The sequence below is a fragment of the Camelus dromedarius genome, chromosome 4, assembly GCF_036321535.1.
Source record: "Camelus dromedarius isolate mCamDro1 chromosome 4, mCamDro1.pat, whole genome shotgun sequence".
Lineage (NCBI taxonomy): Eukaryota > Metazoa > Chordata > Mammalia > Artiodactyla > Camelidae > Camelus > Camelus dromedarius.
Genome location: NC_087439.1, coordinates 5,516,373 through 5,533,725, shown reverse-complemented (window position 1 = coordinate 5,533,725; position 17,353 = coordinate 5,516,373). Strand labels below are relative to the sequence as shown.

The window sequence follows — 17,353 nt, the reverse complement described above, 5'->3', positions numbered from 1 at the left end:
ATAGTGAAAGATAGTACACTCTTGAGAACTGGGAGTGGGCCAAGCCAAGAGGGGGAAAATGGCACTGCTCTCTCCTTCCTCCTGTTTTTATGTCCTGGTTTTGTAATTGATTAATTAATCGATTGATTAACTGATTCCCTGTGCTCTGGTTAGTTGACAGCTCAGGTTCCCTGTGCTCTGGTTAATTGACAGTGCAGGTTCCTTGTGTTCTGGATTGTTCCTTTCCCCTTCCTCTCCCTCTGCCCAGTGCTCATTTCTATCTAATCTACCCAACAGGGTGACTCAAACCTTCATTCCTGAAGGGTCTGGGCCATTAGTAGTTCTGCCTGGATGGTTTTCCATTGACCTTGATCACAGGGCATGGAAATACTAAGACGTCCAAAGGGATCTCCTGTATTCCAGACACGCCCTTCCTTACCTCCATCATGGCGTGGCAGTCCAGTCTCCCCTTGGTTGTCAGGGTGGATCACCACAGTCAATCCCTCCCTTGCCTGTTAACAGAGGCCGGGTGGTAGTCTTCACTCTGAGTTCAGTGGAATCATCATCATGTCTCCTGGTAGAAGTATTCCTCCTGTTGGAACTAAGGCCTCTGGGCCAGCAGAGCAAAGTCACAGGAATTGGAAGCAAAAATTTTGCTAGTGGGTCACTAAGGGTAACAATGAGTGTGCCGCTCCCATTTCCATCCCTTGATTCCTAGACCTGTGAATCCCGGGTATCAGAGAAACAGCACCGCAGATGGGATACTGATTCAGACAATGTACGGTCTTCTGGAAAACCTTCACCCAGCTCTCAAAGGCACAGCCACCTAGCTGGTGTTGTAGCCGGGTCTTCAAAGGGCCATCACACCGTTCTATGAAGTGAGCTACTTCAGGATAGTGGAAGATATGGTAAGACCAGTAACCTCCATGATCATGGACTGGTTGCCACACTTATTTCTCTGCGAAGTGAATTCCTTGATCTAAAGCGATGCTGTGTAGAATGCCGTGACAGTGGATAAGGCATTCTGTAAGTCCATGGATGGTAGTCTTCACAGAAGCATGGTGTGCAAGGAAGGCAACTCTATGTCCGGAGTGTCTACTACAGTGAGAACAAAATGTCACCCCTTCCATGATGGAAGCAGTCCAACGTAATCAACCTGCCACCAGGTGGCTGGCAAATCACCCCAGGGGATGGAGCCATAGGGGTGCTCAGGGTTGACCCCCGCTGCTGGTAGCAGAGAGAGGCTGGCCTTGATGAACGGAAGCCCACAAGTAAACTCCATCTCTGTCACCATGGCCACTTTGTTCACGGGCTCACTGGGAGATGACAGGTCTGGAAAGACGTTGCCTGGTACCCACTGACCAGGTCCTCCTATCCACTTGATTATTAAAATCCTCCTCTGCTGAGGTCCCCTTTTGGTGAACATTCACTTAAGACACAAATATATTCACATCTTTTGCCCGGAGAGGTCTATTCACATAGGTCTTCCCTGAATTTCTTTGTCATCAATTTTCTAATCCTATTCCTTCCAAGTCCCTGGCCATCCAACCAAATCAGTGGCCACAACCATGAACTGGTATATAATCACACATCTGCTCATTCCTCCTGCCAAGTGAACAGGCAGGTGTGCCGTCTGCAGTTCCGCCCACTGGGGGACTTTGCCATCACACTGCCCCTGAGGGATGTCCCCATAAGGGGCTGCAGCGCTCGGGCTGTCCACTTTCGGGTGGTGCCTGCATGTCACGCGGGACCATCTATAAACCAGGCTCGAGTCTTTTCTTCCTCTGTAGACGGAGCGGAGGGAGCTACTGATGAGGCCAGGGGTGCGGGCTGGGAGAAGGCAATGCAGCAGAAATGGGGGCTGTGGGCATCGGGGCCACTTCTTCAAGTAGCTTACTTGTGCCCTCAGGGCATGCCCAGGCCCAGACACATCTACACCACTTTCATTTGGGGATGGGGTGTTGCTGCGACATCCATCTTCATGGCTTGATGAATCAGATCACACTCAGTTCACGTTGCACAGCTCAGGTCCTAGGATAACTTGGCAGCCCGCGGTCAAGCATTTAGTCTCTACTGAGGCCCAGTAGCAGGCCAAGAGCTACTTCTCAGAGGAGACAGTTATCCGTGGAAGCTGGCAGGGTCTTGCTCCAAAATCCTAAGGGCCTGTGATGTGGTTCACATATGAACATCATCCCCTCTGCATGGACACTCCAGCACCACTGGCTGTGACGGGTCATGTGATCTGATGCATCACACGACACAGCAACCAGGACCTGTTTCAGAACCTTCTCTCATTCTGGGCCCCACCTGAAACCAGCAGCCTGGGGGTCACTCAGTAAATGGTCTGGAATAACACACTGCAATGAAGCTATGTTGCCCCTACTATCCAAAGAAGCCCACTTGGCATCACCTCCTTCTTGGTTGTAGGAAAGGCCTTATCCCTCAACTGAGAAGGGCTATCTTGACATGCTGCACCCAACGGGACCCCTAGGAATCCCACTGAGGTGGAAGGTCCCTGAATTTTCCTGGATTTATTTCTCATCCTCTGACACACGTCTTAGCAGTAAGTCTAGAGTTGGCTACTTCCTGCTTGGTAGGTCTCATCAGCATAATGTCTTTAATGTAAAGGACCAGTGTGACATCTTGTGGACGGGAAAGAGGATCAGGATGCCCAAGGACTAAACTGTAACCTGTGGCTGGAGAGCTGACAGCCCCCTGAGGTAGCACAGTGAAGCTGTGCTGCTGGCCCTGCCGGCTGAAAGCTGACTGCTCTGGTGAGACTCACAGCCAGGCGGGGAGGAAAACGCATTTTGCAGACGGATAGCTGCATACCAGGGGTAGGGGATGACTTAACTGGCTCAAGCAATGGAACCACATCTGGTACAGCAGCTGCAGTTGGAATCACCAGTTGTTTAAGTTTGTGATAATCCACTGTCCTTCTCCGAGACCCATCTGTCTCCCGCGCAGCCACACGGGAGAGCTGAATGGGGTTGAGGTGGGAACCACCACCTTCAACTTTCAAGGCCTGGAGAGTGGCACTGACCTCTGCAGTCCCTGCAGCAACGCAGTATGGCTTTGATTGATCATTTTTCCGGGTACAGGCTGTTCTAACGGCTTCCATCTGGCTTCTCCCACTGTAACAGGCCTCACTCTGAAGGTCAGAGAACCAGTGTGGGGAGGCTGCCAGCTGCCAAGTACGTCTGTTCCAATGATGCCTTCTGGACCTGGGGAAATAACCACAGGGTGGGGTTGAGGACCTACTGGGTCCACTCTGAGATAGCCCTGAGCTAAGACTCCACTGCTGACCAGAACCCCATAAGCTCCTGCTGCAACTAGGGGGCACAGTGACATTTCAGGTCTCCTGGTATCAATGCCCCTTCACAGTCAGTGTCCCTGAAAGGTCTGATTATTTCCTTTTCCTCAACGCATAGCTGTCCCAGGGAAAGGCTGCTTGTCCCTTTGGGGAAGGCTGGGAGAAAGATTAACAGTATACGTTTTCGGTAGTGACCGGGGTCCTTCCTCAAGGACCTTCCTCAGACTCCCCTTCATTTAAGAGGTTCTGGGTCTGTAAACTGGCTCATGTCTGAGAACTGACTGAGGGGATGTGACTCTCTTGTTTTTATGACTGGAGTTAGACTTCGATCACTTGACCTAGAACTTTTCTGCTTAACCAGATCAAGGAAGCAAATTTAGGCTTCTCATCTATTTCACCCCTAGCAGCACCATGATTAAGTCGCCAGCACCATTGGTCTGTGCACCACGGCTGCTCAAACTATTCCAGCTGCTGTTCTGACTCTGCCGTCCATTGTGGTCACTCTGCCCACTTGGCCTTTGGAGTTACGAAGCCTGAAAAGCACTCCTTTGGGCCCGGAAGAGGCAAAGCCACCATGAGTTCAACAGGAAATGAATTATGCCAGGAAGCTACTGGAAGAGGACGTAGGTGAGGTCCCAACCCTGGCGGTGAGCAGGAGAGCAGCCTCGCGAAACCCCGATGGGGGTTGTGGTGTGACGCTGTGCTTGACTTCCGAGAGCATAGACACTGAAATCATAAATACTGTTCTTTTATGTTGGTGGTAATTTATTATGCAGCATGGAAAACTCGGAGCATACGGATAAGGATAAATGTAACAAGAAGAAAAAGCAGGGGTGATTCACAGCTGGACTGCAATAATTGTAGCAACCTGGTACCCGCAAATCCCTGAGAGTGCTTTAAAAATACCAGCCACAGGGTGCAGAAGGTAGAGTGTGTGCTTGGCATGCACGAGGCCCTGTGTTCAATCCCCAGTGCCTCCCTTAAGGGTAAAAAAAAATTTTTTTAATTAAAAAAAAATCGCAAGCTATTAAAGTGGTAGAGTTAACTTATAAGTGAGGCTTTTAAAATACTGGTAGGCTAGTTTGAATGAAAAGATTATATACACTTTCTTTTAAAGTTTCCACTTCCTCTTTGTAAAATAAAAAATAAACTATATGTGAATCAAGAATTTTATTAAAGTCGGTCAGACATTCAATTAATATAAGGTGTGGACGAACTATTACTTGAACACTAGAACTGAAGGAATATTCTGCCTCCCAGCCCTTCCTGAGGAACTCACTGGAGAACAAGCTTCAGACAGCAGAATGAGGAGGGATGTTGACATAGGGGGTGATGGTAGGCACTAAATAAACAGTTATTTCTAGAATTAATACTAATTGAACGTTGAAAAGGAGAATATAGGATGCTGACGACTGTTGACGTGCTGACCTCAGATGTATAGCACAACTGTTAAAAAATGAGGGAGACCTTGCAGGGAGCTTACTTCCTCACCCCTTGAACGGGACCTATACTTAGTGACTTGCTTTTAAAGATCAGTTTCTGGAAAGGAGTAGGGGGCTAACCTTACAGTTAAACATTTCACTTGGACAGGTGTTTGTGGATCTGTCTACTGAAAAGTCCTAGAAACGATTACAAGCCCAACAGCAATAATTATGCCCCTCTGCCTAGCTTGTGTTGTTTAAACATCACTTCCCAGTAAATGAAACCAGGGATTCTTGGAGAAACGACTAACTTGAGAAGCAGGAAATATACCAGGTGTATTCGGAATAACTTGCCATACCACAGAGCAAGACCATAAAAAAAGAAACAAGAGTCAACTTAGGGGGGAGGGTAATAGAGTGCGTGCTTAGCATGCATGAGGTCCTGGGTTGAATCTCCAGTACCTCCATTAAAAAAAAAAAAAAAAAAAAAAAGAGTCAACTTGAAGATGCTCCTGCTGGCTGCTGACATCACAAAAAGAGATAATTAGACACTAAGTAACTCCTGTGGAAAGAACACAATAGCACACGCAGTCCTACCAAAAGAAAAATGAAATATGAACTGACCACAATTCTGGTCCAGAGGACAGAGACTCATGTTTAAACTATACTATTAGGAAATCAGCAAATCAGCAAAAATCAGACTGTGGGAAATTACAAGTTAAAGGACTGAATACCTTAACAAATAAATTGTAAGAAAAAAAGAACAAAAGGGCCACCTATAGATTAAAGATTTAAAAGGCATATCAAAGGCAACAAGAAAACAGGCAAAATAAACTGTAATGTTAAGACACCCACAACTAATTATTAAAACCATAGAGAAATGCAAGGCTGTGATTACCATAAATGTCAAGAGAGAGGATTCCATCAGTGGCAGAGTTGATTTACTAAGAAATCACATTCTTGGACATGGAACACATCTTAACAAATTTAATAGAATAGAATCAAATAAAGAATGTTTTCAGACCACAGTGAAATTAAACTAGAACTCAATAACAGAAAGATAGTTGGAAAATTCCAAAATACTTGGAGGTTAAACAACATACTTCTAAATAACACATGGGTCAAAGAAAATTCAAGATAAATTAAATATTTTCAACCAAATGAAAGTGAAAATGCAAATTTTCAAAATTTGTAGAATGCAGTGAAAGCAGTGTTTACAAGGAAATTTTTGGCCTTAAATATATAAGAGTAAAAAGAGAAGAAAGATTGAAGATCAATAATTTAAGCTTCCACTTCAGGGAACTAGAGAAAAGAACAGCCACATAAACCTAAAATAAGCAGAACTTGTAAAAACCACAACAGAAATCAATGAAACTGAAAACAGGAAATTAACAGAGAAAATCAATAAAGCCAAAAGTTGGTTCTTTAAAAATATTGACAAAACTCTAGGTAGAGTAACCGAGGAAAAAAATAGAAGTCACAAATTACTATTATCAGAAATTGAAGAGAGGACTTTATTTTCGACATTACAGAAATAAAAAGAATCATAAGGGAACACTAGAAACAACTGTATGTCAACAAATTAGATCATTTAGATGGAATGAACAAATTCTTAGAAAGACACAAACTACCAACACTGACTCATTAAGAAACAGTAGATCCAAATAGATCTATAATAAATTAACAAACTGAATTAGCAACCAAAAAATTCCCACAAAGAAAACCCCAGGATCCAATGACTTCACTGGTGAATTCCAAAAAATGTTAAGAAAGGGTTAATACACATCTTTTAATAAATTCTTCAAGGAAGGAGAGCAGGGAACACTTCCCAATTCATTCTGAGGCCTGTATTACCCTGTTGCCAAAACAGGCAAAGACATCACACAAAAGTACAGAGTAATGTCTTTAATGAATATATACTAAAAACACTTTAAAAAATTAGTGAAATAAATCCATTCATAAATAAAAGGGATTATACACCATGACCAAATGGTATATATCCAAAGGAATGCAAAGTTGATTTAATATCTGAAAATCAATTAATGTGATACACCACATCAATAAAGGACAAAGTCCACCTGATCATCTCAATAGATGGAGAAAAAGCATTTGGCAAAATGCAACACTGCTTCATGATAAAAACAATCAACAAACTAGAAATAGAAGGGAACTCCCCAATTCTCATAAAGGGCATCTATGAAAAATCCACATCTAACACCAAACTTAATTGTGAAAGACTAAAAGCTTTTCCTCTAAGATCAGGAAAAAAACAAGGTTGTTCTCTGTCATCACATTTATTCACTATTTACTGAAAGTTACAGCTAGGACAATTAGATTAAAAAATGAAACAAAAGATGTCCAGATTGGAAAGGAAGAAGGAAAACGACCTCTCTTTGCATATGACATGATTGTGTATATAGAAAATCTTAAGGAATCCAGTAAAAAAAACTTTTAGAATTAACAAGCAAGTCTAGCAAGTTTGCAGGACATAAGACCCTGCAAACATACAAATTGTACATCGATAAGTACCAAATATATTGTAGTGACATCAGGGAAGATGGCTCCAGGAATCTATCCTTCCACTGACCCAACAATCAAACTGCCAGGAACTATCTGAAGCAACTACTTGTAACACGAGTAGAGCAGAACACTTGCAGCATCTGGGAGAGAGCTGGATGAAGAGGCTGGGAAATCTTGTTAATTTCTGCTTTAGGGAGGTGGTGGTTACTATTCCTCATCCTCCAGCCCGGGAGCAGGCAGCTATGGAGACAGCAGCCCACACACACTCCTGGTGTGGCTTGCTGGACCCAGAGTAGGTAATAAGGACGTTGTCCTTCAAAAGTTGTAGATTCTGATCCTGGTTTTGATCACTGAGTGGCAGCCATGCAGCGTGGCCATCATTGCAACCCCCATGAGCTGAAGTGTCTTCCAGACATGAGAAAATTTAAAGAAACAGTATTTTTTTTTTTTTTTTGGTCTCTTTTGGGAGCCATTTAAGGAAGTCATTGTCAGGACACTGGCTGATGGTAGAGACAACAGAAGGGAAACTTTAGTGAACATAGACAACAAAGAATATACACTTTGCAAAAACAGTATGGAAAAGCCACAAAAGGATAGCTCCAGTGATCAACAAAGAAAACCGTCATCCCTGATGAGTGGGAGAATTAGATTTCCAGAGAGCTAGCACAACATCATGCTCACAATACACACTTTTCAACAAAAAATACAACACATATGAAGAACTAGGAAAGTATGGTCCAGTTACAGGAAATAAAGAGTTTGACAGAAATTATTCCTGAGGAAGCTCACATACTATTATTAGTCAAAGATGTTACATTGACTGTTTTATTACATTTAATGAGCTAAAGGAAACCATGGAAGAAGAACCAAAGGTAATTAGTAAGGTGAAGTCTGAACAAAATGAGAATATCAATAAAAGACAGAAATTATAAAGAGCAATCAAAAAGAAATTCTAGAGCTAAAAAGTAGAACAACTTAAATGAAAAACCCACAGAGGGTTCAATGATAGATCTGAGCCAAGCAGAAGAAAAAGTCAATGAACTTGAAGATTAGATATTAAGAAATCATCCAATCTGAGGAGCAGAAAGGAGAAAGAATGAAGAAAAGTAAACAGAGTCTAGGAGTCCTGTGGGACACTATCAAGTATACTGATATGTGTTATAGGAATCCCAGGAGAAGATAGAAAAGGGCAGGAAAAAATATCTAAATAAATAATGGCCAAAACCGTCTCAAATCTGGTGAAAGACATGAATACACACCCCCAAGAAGCTCAACAAACTCTAAACAGGATCTTTTTAAGAGACACATTATAGTCAAGTTGCTAAAACACAAAGACAGAGAGAATCTCGAAAGCAGCAAGACAAAAGTGACTCCTCACATGTAAGGGATCTTCAATAAGGTGAACAGCAGATTTCTCATCTGAAGCCATGAAGATCAGAAGGCAATGGAATAACACTCTTAAGGTGCTGAAATAAAAATCTATCACCTAAGGATTTTATATCTAGCAAAACTATCTCTCAAGGATGAAGGGAAGTTAATGGGCATATAATGTATAAAGATGTAATCTACCACAATATTAGCATAAAGGGGGAGGGATGGGGATGTATAGGAGCAAAGTGTTTGTGTACTATTTGAACTACTATTCAAAGCACGCTATCATAATTTTAGGATGTTCGTTGTAATCATCATGCTAACTCCTAAGGAAAAAACTTGAAAAATATACTGAAAAAGAAAGAAGAAGGGAATCAAAATAGCACACTGCAAAAAACCCAACTTACTACAAGAAAGGCAGTAATGGAGGAAATGAGGAAGAAAAACACGGAAGACACACTGGAAGCAAATAGCAGAATGACAGAAGCAAATCCTTCTTTATCGGCAATCACATTAAATGTAAGTGCTATGGACTGGATGCTTGTGTCCTCCCCAAATTCATATGTTGAAATCCTAACCTCTAATGTGATGCTATTAGGAGGTGGGGCCTTTAGGAGGTAACTGGGTCATGAGGGTGGAGCCCTCATGCACGGCATCAGTGTCCTTCTAAGATGAGACAAGAGAGAGCTGGCTTCCCCTTCCTCTGCTCACCTCATCTGAGGACACAGCAAGAAGACAGTCTCTGCAAACCAGGAAGAGGGCTCTCCTCAGACGTCAGATATGCTTGCACCCTGATCTTGGACTTTTCAGCCCCCAGAACTGTGAGAAATAAAAGTCTGTGGTTTCAGCCACACAGTCTACGGTATTCTGTTCCAGCAGCCCAAATTAAGGTAAATGGAAGTGATAAGGAGACTGACTCAGAATGGAAAACCTCACAACAAAGAAAATCCCAGAACCAGAAGGCTTCACTGGTAAACTGTACCAAATGTTTAAAGAACCAATAGCGATTATTTGCAAACTCTTTCAACAAACTGAAGAAGAGGAAACACTTCATAACTCGCTCTTTGAGGCCAGCATTACTGATACCAAACTATACAAAGGCACTACAAGAAAAGAAACAACAGGTAAAATCTTTATGAATATAGATGCAAATACCCAACAAAGTACTAGCAAGCCACATTCAGCAGCATATGGAAAGGATCATCCCATGGCCAAGTGGGACTTACTCCTGGGATGCAAGCATGGTTGACATATTAAAGGTCAACAACACAGTGTAAATCACATTATTAGAAAGAAGTAATAAAGCCACATGATCATTCCAATTGTTGCAGAAGCAGCATTTTATAAAACTTAATGTAAAAACACTCAATAAACCAGGGATAGTAGGGAAATGCCTTGACATGATAAAAGCCACATGTGGAAAACCCAGAGCTAATCTCATACTCAATGGTGACACTCTGAGAACCTTTCCTCTAAGATTAGGAACAAGGCAACAGTGCCAATTTTCATCACTTCCATTCAGCATAGTTCTGAAGCTCAAACTGTAGCAATTAGACAAGAAAAAGAAATAAAAGGCATCCAAACTGGAAAGGAAGAAGTAAAATTCTCTCTGTATGTTGATGACATGATCTGACATGTAGAAAAATCTAATGATTCCACAGAAAACGGTTAGAGCTAAAAAATTCAGCAAACCTGCAGGATAAGAAATCAACACACAAAAATCAATGGTATTCTTATATACTTGCAATGAACAAGTCAAAAGCGCATTTAAAAAGCAATTAGATTTACAATAGTATCAAAAAATACTTAACAATGTAAAATGGTATAGCAGCTATGGAAGATAGTTTGATGTTTCCTCAGAAAGCTAAACACAGAATTATCCCATGATTTAGAAATTTTATTTCTAGAAATACATCCAAAGGAACTGAAACCAGGCACTCGAACAGACACTTATATGCCAATTTTCATTACAGCATTATTTACAATAGGCATAAGGTGGAAACAATCCAAGCGTTCACCAACAGATAAACAGATAGAATAAAATGTGATTATGTACATATAACAGAATACTATGCAGACATAAAAAGAAATGAAGTTCTGATGCCTGCTACAACCTGGACGAACCTTGAAAAGCTCATGTTAAGTGAAATAATGCAGACACAAAAGCATAAATATTGTATGATTCCATTTATATGAGGTACCTAAAACAGGCAAATCCATAGAGACAGAAAATAGCTTAGAGATTACCAGGGGCTGGGGAAGGGGGAATGAGGAGTTATTGCTTAATGGTTGCAAAGGGGTAATATAATAAGAACATTTTGGAAATAGTGGTGAAGTTTGCATAATATTGTGAATGTAATTAGTGCCACTGAATAGTATACTTGAAATGGCAAATTTTTTGCTATGTATTTCTCACTACAATTTAAAAATAAATTTGGGAGTTTGAGATTTGCAAATATTTGCCATATACAAAAATAGATAAAAAACAGATTTCTTCTGTATAGCACAAGGAACTATATTCAATATCTAGTAATATCCTTTAATGAAAAAGTATATGAAAATGAATATATGTACATATATGCATGACTGGGACATTATGCTGTCCACCAGAAATTGACACAATGTAACTGACTATACTGCAATAAAAAATTAATAATGTAATTATATCAAAACCGAATGAACTGTACACTTTAAATGGGTAAATTGTATAGTACATTAATTACATTTGTTAAGCTGTTTCAACGTAAATAAATAAGTACATGTATAACAGAAAAATTGTGTTCTACACTGGAATTTGACACAACATTGTAAAATGACTATAATTCAATAAAAAATGTTAAAAAATAAATAAGTACAATATTTATAAAATCAACTGTATTTATGCAGTAGCAATGACCAAATAGAAAATGAAATTAAGAAAGTTATTCCAACTACTCAGCCATAAAAAAGAATGAAATTTTGCCATTTGATACAAGATGGATGGACTTGGAGGGTATTATGCTTAGTGAAATAAGCCAGACAGAGAAAGACAATTACTGTGTGATATCACTGACATGTGGAATCTGAAAAACAAAACTAGTGAATATAGCAAAAAAAAGAAACAGACTCACAGATACAGAGAACAAACTATTGGTTACCACTGGGGAGAGGGAAGCAGGGACAGAGCAAGTGGGTAGGGGATTGTAAGATACAAACTGTGATGGTATAAAATAAATAAGCTACAAGGATGTATTGCACAGCACAGGGAATATAGCCAATATTTTATAATAACTATAAATAGAGAATAACCTTTAAAAATTGTGAATCATTATGTTGTACACCTGAGGCTTACATAATATTGTAAATCAACTATACCTCAATAAAAAAATTATTTAAAAAAAAGATAGTCAAAGAGGTCTCTTGCAAATGTTTTTGCTGCATAAACCAGACAACAACATTTCTCCTACACCTGCTAACGTCAGCAGTGATGTGTCAACAGCAGGCAGCTGTAATGACATGAAAAGTCCATGACAACAGCAGGGACTGTGTCTTATTAAATCTGTAATAACCAGGGGGTGTGGGGGCCGAAAAGAAACTGCCTTCCTCTGGCCTGAGACTGTCATTCCACTTGAATGTGTTAAGTGAGCTGTAGAATAAATTAAAATAGTTAACATTAAAAAAAAAAGCTATTTCATTTACAGTAGCATGAAAATAATAAAAGTTAAGAGTGAGTTTGACAAATGGAAAATCATTGAATATTATGGAACACTTGAACGAAATTAAATTAGATTAAATAAATGGAAAAAACAGTCCAAGTTTATAGATCAGAAGATTTCATGTTAAAGGGGTAAATTTTTCCAAATGTGTCTATAGATTCAACACAGTATCTATCAAAATCCCAGATGACTTCTTTGCAAAGAAATGACAGGTTGTTCCTAAATTCACCTGAAAATTCAAAGGACCCTGGACAGCCAGAGCAATCTTGAAAACCAGTAACAAAATGTAGAACTCACACATCCTAATTTCAAAACTTACTACAAAGTTTCAGTAAACAAGACAGTGTGGTGGTGGCTTAAGGCTCAATCAATAGACTAGAACTGAGAATCCAGAAATAAGCCTTCACAAATACAACTGACTTTGACACATTACCAGGACAAGTCAATGGGGGAAGAATGGTCTTTCCAACAAATGACTGTGAGACAATAGACCAAGCACCTGCAAAAGAATGAAGTTGGACACCCCCGACCTCACATCAGATGCAAACATTAACTCAAATCAGATTAATGTCTGAAGTGGGAACAATGGTTACAGGGTGCAGGGCTTGCTCTGGGGGCAATGAAGACATTCTGAAACTGGCTGTGGTGATGGATGCAAAGGAAAAGCCACTGAACTTCACACTTCAAGTGGATGAACTGTATGCTATGTGAGCTACAGCTCAAAAGTACTTCTTTAAAAAGATGAAATGAAAGAAGATCGCTACTCTGCCCAAAGACATGGGAAGGAAAGGAAAGGAATACTATAAGCCACTCCTTACTCACAAATTTAATGACATAGATGAGATGCTTCAATTCCTTGAAAGACAGCAACTACCAAAAGTCACACAAGGAGAGAGACAATCTGAATAGGCCTATGTCTATTTTAAAAACTGGATTGATAATTAATAATGTTCCAAAAAAAGAAAGTACCAGATGTTTTCACTGTTGAATTTGACCAAATATTTAAGGAAAAAATTGTACCAACTCTCTACAATCCCCTCCAGAAAACAGAACAGAGAGAACTTTCCCTAACACATTCTATGAGGCCAGCGTTACCAACACACTGAAGCCAGACAAAGACATGTACAAAAAAGAAACCACAGACCAATCTCTCATGAATACAGATGCAACTACATACTGGCAAGCTGAATTTAACAAAGTGTAAAAAGAATTACACACTATAATCAAGTGAGATTTATTCCAGGTATGCTGGTTTGACTGGTTGGTTCAATAGTAAAAAAAAAAAAAAAAAAAAAAGACAACAACCCCCCCCCCAAAAAAACCTAATGTGAAATAAGAGATCAACATGCTGAAGAAGAAAGCTCAAATATGATCATATTAGTGATGCAGAAAAGCATATGCAAAATCCATCATTCAATCTGTGATTGAAAATTCTCAGCAAATGAAGAATAGGGGAGAACTTCCTCAACTTGATAAAGAAAAGCTACCAAAAAACTCTACAGCTAACATCATACTTAATGGTACACTTTACCCCCATGACTGGGAACAAGGCAAGGATATTCCCTCTTACCACTCTTATTCAGCATCCGGCTGGAAGGCCTATCCAGTGCAATAAGATAGGAAAAGGAAATAAAATCTATGCCGACTGTGAAAGAAGAAATAAAATCGTATTTTTTCATTGATGGAATTACTGTTTATGTAGAAAGTCCCAAAGAACAGACCAAAAAACTGTGAATATAGCAATATCACAGCACACAAGGCTAAGAGTATAAAAATGTAGACTGCCTTCCATATCCCACCAGGGAGCAAGTAGAATTCAAAACAAAAAACAGTACCATTTACAATAGCTCATACACACAAATGAAATACCTAGATATAAATTTAATGAAATATGTACAGGTTGTATATGAGGAGAATCACAAAACTGATGAAATAAATCAAAGATCAGAATAAAAGAAGAGAAAGTCCATGTTCATGGGCAGCACACTCATCGTTACTAAGATGTGAATTCTTTCCCAACTTGATCTATAGATTTATGTAATCCTAATAAGAATTCCAGCAAGCTGTTTTGCAGATGTTAACAGATTCTAAGATTTATATGAAAAGACAAAAGATCTAGAACAGCCAACACAACAGTGAAGAACAAAGTTGGAAAACTGATAAATGCTCAGCTTCAAACCTTCCTAAAAAACTACAGTAATCAAAACAGAACGGTGCTGGCAAAAGGACAGACAAGTAGACCAATGGGACAGAATAGAGAGGCCAGAAATAGACCTCCACAAATACAGTCAACTCATCTCTGGCAAAGGAGCAAAGGCAATTTAATTAAGAATAGTCTTTTCAACAAATGGTGCTGGAACAATTGGACATCCATGTACCAAAAGAAAAAAAAATCTTTCCACAAACCTTACAATTTTCACAAAAATTATCTCAAAATGGATCATTGAGGTCTAAGTGTAAAACATAAAACTAAAAAAAAAAAAAAACCAAAAAACAAACTCCTATAACAAAACAGGAGAAAAATCTAGGTGACCTTGGGTTTGGTGATGAGTCTTTAGCTATAATCCAAACGCACAATTCATGAAAGAAAAAAACAGATGCTGTACTTCATTAAAATTGAAAACTTATGCTCTTCAAAAGGCACAATTTATTAAGTAATTGGAAAGGTGAGCCACAGACAAGGAGAAAATGTTTGCAAAACACGTATCTGAAAAAGGACTGTATCTAAGATATACCAGGAACTCTTAAAACTCAATCAGAAAACAAGTTAATTAAAATACGGGCAAAATCATCAAAAATGATATAAAGATGGCAAATGGGCATTTGAAAAAATGCTCAACATCATGTCACTAGGGAACTGCAAAGGAAAACAATGACCCCACTACACACCTGTCAGAATGGCTAAAACCTACGCTCTGACATCACAGAAGGTTGGCGAGGATGTGAAGCAACGGGAACTCTCATTTGTCGCTGGTGGGAATGTGAAATGGTACAGCCACTTTGCAAGGCAGTTTGGCAGTTTCCGACAAGACTAAAGATAGTTTCACTTCATGATCCAGCAATCACACTCCTAGGTTTTCACCCAACTGACTTGAAAATTTACTTCCACACGAGAACCTGCATGGGAATGTTCAGTTTTACTCATAACAGTCAAGAGCTGGAAGCACCAAGATGCCCTTCAGTGGGGAAACAGGTAAGCAGACTGTGGCAGTCACACAGCACTAACAACAAACAACTTGTGATACACGCAGCAAACGGAAGGATCTCAAATTACGTTGAGCAAAAAAGCCGGATGCAAGTAAGTACATACTGTATGATCCCATTTATGTGACGTTCAAGAACAGACAAGACTAACCCATGATCAGGGACAGCAGATCAGTGCTTACCTTGTGGGCTGGCGGGGGTGGGGTCAGGTGGAGAGGGTGCTGACTACAAAGGGGCCCTGTTTCTGGGGTTACAGGAACGTCATCTTTATTTAGATGGTTGTATATATTTATCAGTGCGCACAAAACTGTAAATTTAAGATTTGTGTATTTCAGATTGAACAAAGCTTGTGCTGTTCCTGTCTCAGCATCATTTTGTGATTGGCTGTGCAAATCTGAGCAGAAAAAGAACCTCCCCAACCGGGATAAGAGGTCTCCGCCTGGGCTAGGACCTTGGCAAGGGGCCAGGCGACTTCAGCAACAAATTCTTCAGGAGCTGGAGATAAGCACTGACTCAAACCTAAATTCAGCTAACAGTGGTGTGTGCCCAGGGCTCGGGCGGGGGCGTGAACTCGGGTGTTTCTAAAACCGTCAGGCATGTCGTACATCATGCTCCAGGGCAAGGCTGGGTGACTGATGTGCACAGACCTTCTCTGAGAAATGTAATTGCAAAGTGACTTGGAACCCTTTCCCATTTCCTTCCTAAGTGAGGTGAGTCATCAGGCCAAAATCATAAACGAGAACGTTCCTGAAAAAGAGATGTGTCTGCCCATTTCCAGGTGCCTGGATAAGACCCTTCATTTCTCACAATCAACTCATACAAAAAAAGATTTGGGTATTTAACTATATGTAATCATACCACGATAAAATTGGCGGAAAAGCGTCAAGATAGTGGTTACTTGTGGGGCAGGTAGAAGGTTGCGATTGGAATGAAGCAGTTGTGGGGCTTCTGAGGTGACTGGCAAGGCTCTGTGTCTTACTCTGGGTAATCATAGCCAAGTTGTTCTTTTAAGGATTTATGAAAGCTATGAATTTGTTTCATGTACGTTTCTGAATCTGTGCTGTCTTCTGCAAGAAAAAAAAAGTACGAAAATTTACATCCTTTCAAACGTGAGCATTTCGTCACAGGTTGGGTTGGACTATATAACCTCTAAATAACTCTTTAAACTCTTAAAATTGTGTGATTATTATTCCTATGATAAAATCACTGAAAAGGACAACACTATAAGGCACTTTCTATTTAATAGTCTTTTGAAATACCCAGGTTTTAAAAAATACAGAATTTTCTAGACTAAGCAGATGGATTAAAACTTTTTCCCCCAGATTCACATTCCTTTGATTTTTCTACTGTAAAGAACAGAAGCCAAATATTGAAGTCTTACCTCCGATGTATTTCTAATTCTTTCTAATCTTTAAGTATGTGGATGATAGTTTTCTGGACCAAGAGCCACTGGGTGTCTGGACTTCTCAGCACTCTCTCCTGGTCATAAATCCCTGGAAAGCACAACTAACAAAATCACCAATTAAGTTGTATACTGACCACTTGTCCAAAGATCAGATATGTGTAAAACGGTTGTGTCTGTAATAACCCAGACCTAACGACCTGAACGCCTTTCTACAGGTGAACGGACAAACGACTTGTGGAAGAGCCACAGCATGGAATGCCTGCTACTCAGCAATTAAAAAGCAAGGAACTATTGACATGAGCAACATGAGCAGATCTCAGCATAAATATCCACCATGCTGAGTAAAAGGTGGCAGACTCCATCCCTCAAAAGAGAATATACTGTATGATTTCACTCGTATGAATTTCCAGAAGATGCAAATAATCTAGAGTGACAGAAAGGAGTT

The 17,353-nt window shown here is 40.1% G+C and overlaps 1 pseudogene; it reads right to left on the bottom strand.

The window, feature by feature from the left end:
* Positions 1-77: 77 nt before the first annotated feature.
* LOC135321186 (uncharacterized) lies at positions 78-1,962 on the bottom strand (annotated as a pseudogene).
* Positions 1,963-17,353: the final 15,391 nt, after the last annotated feature.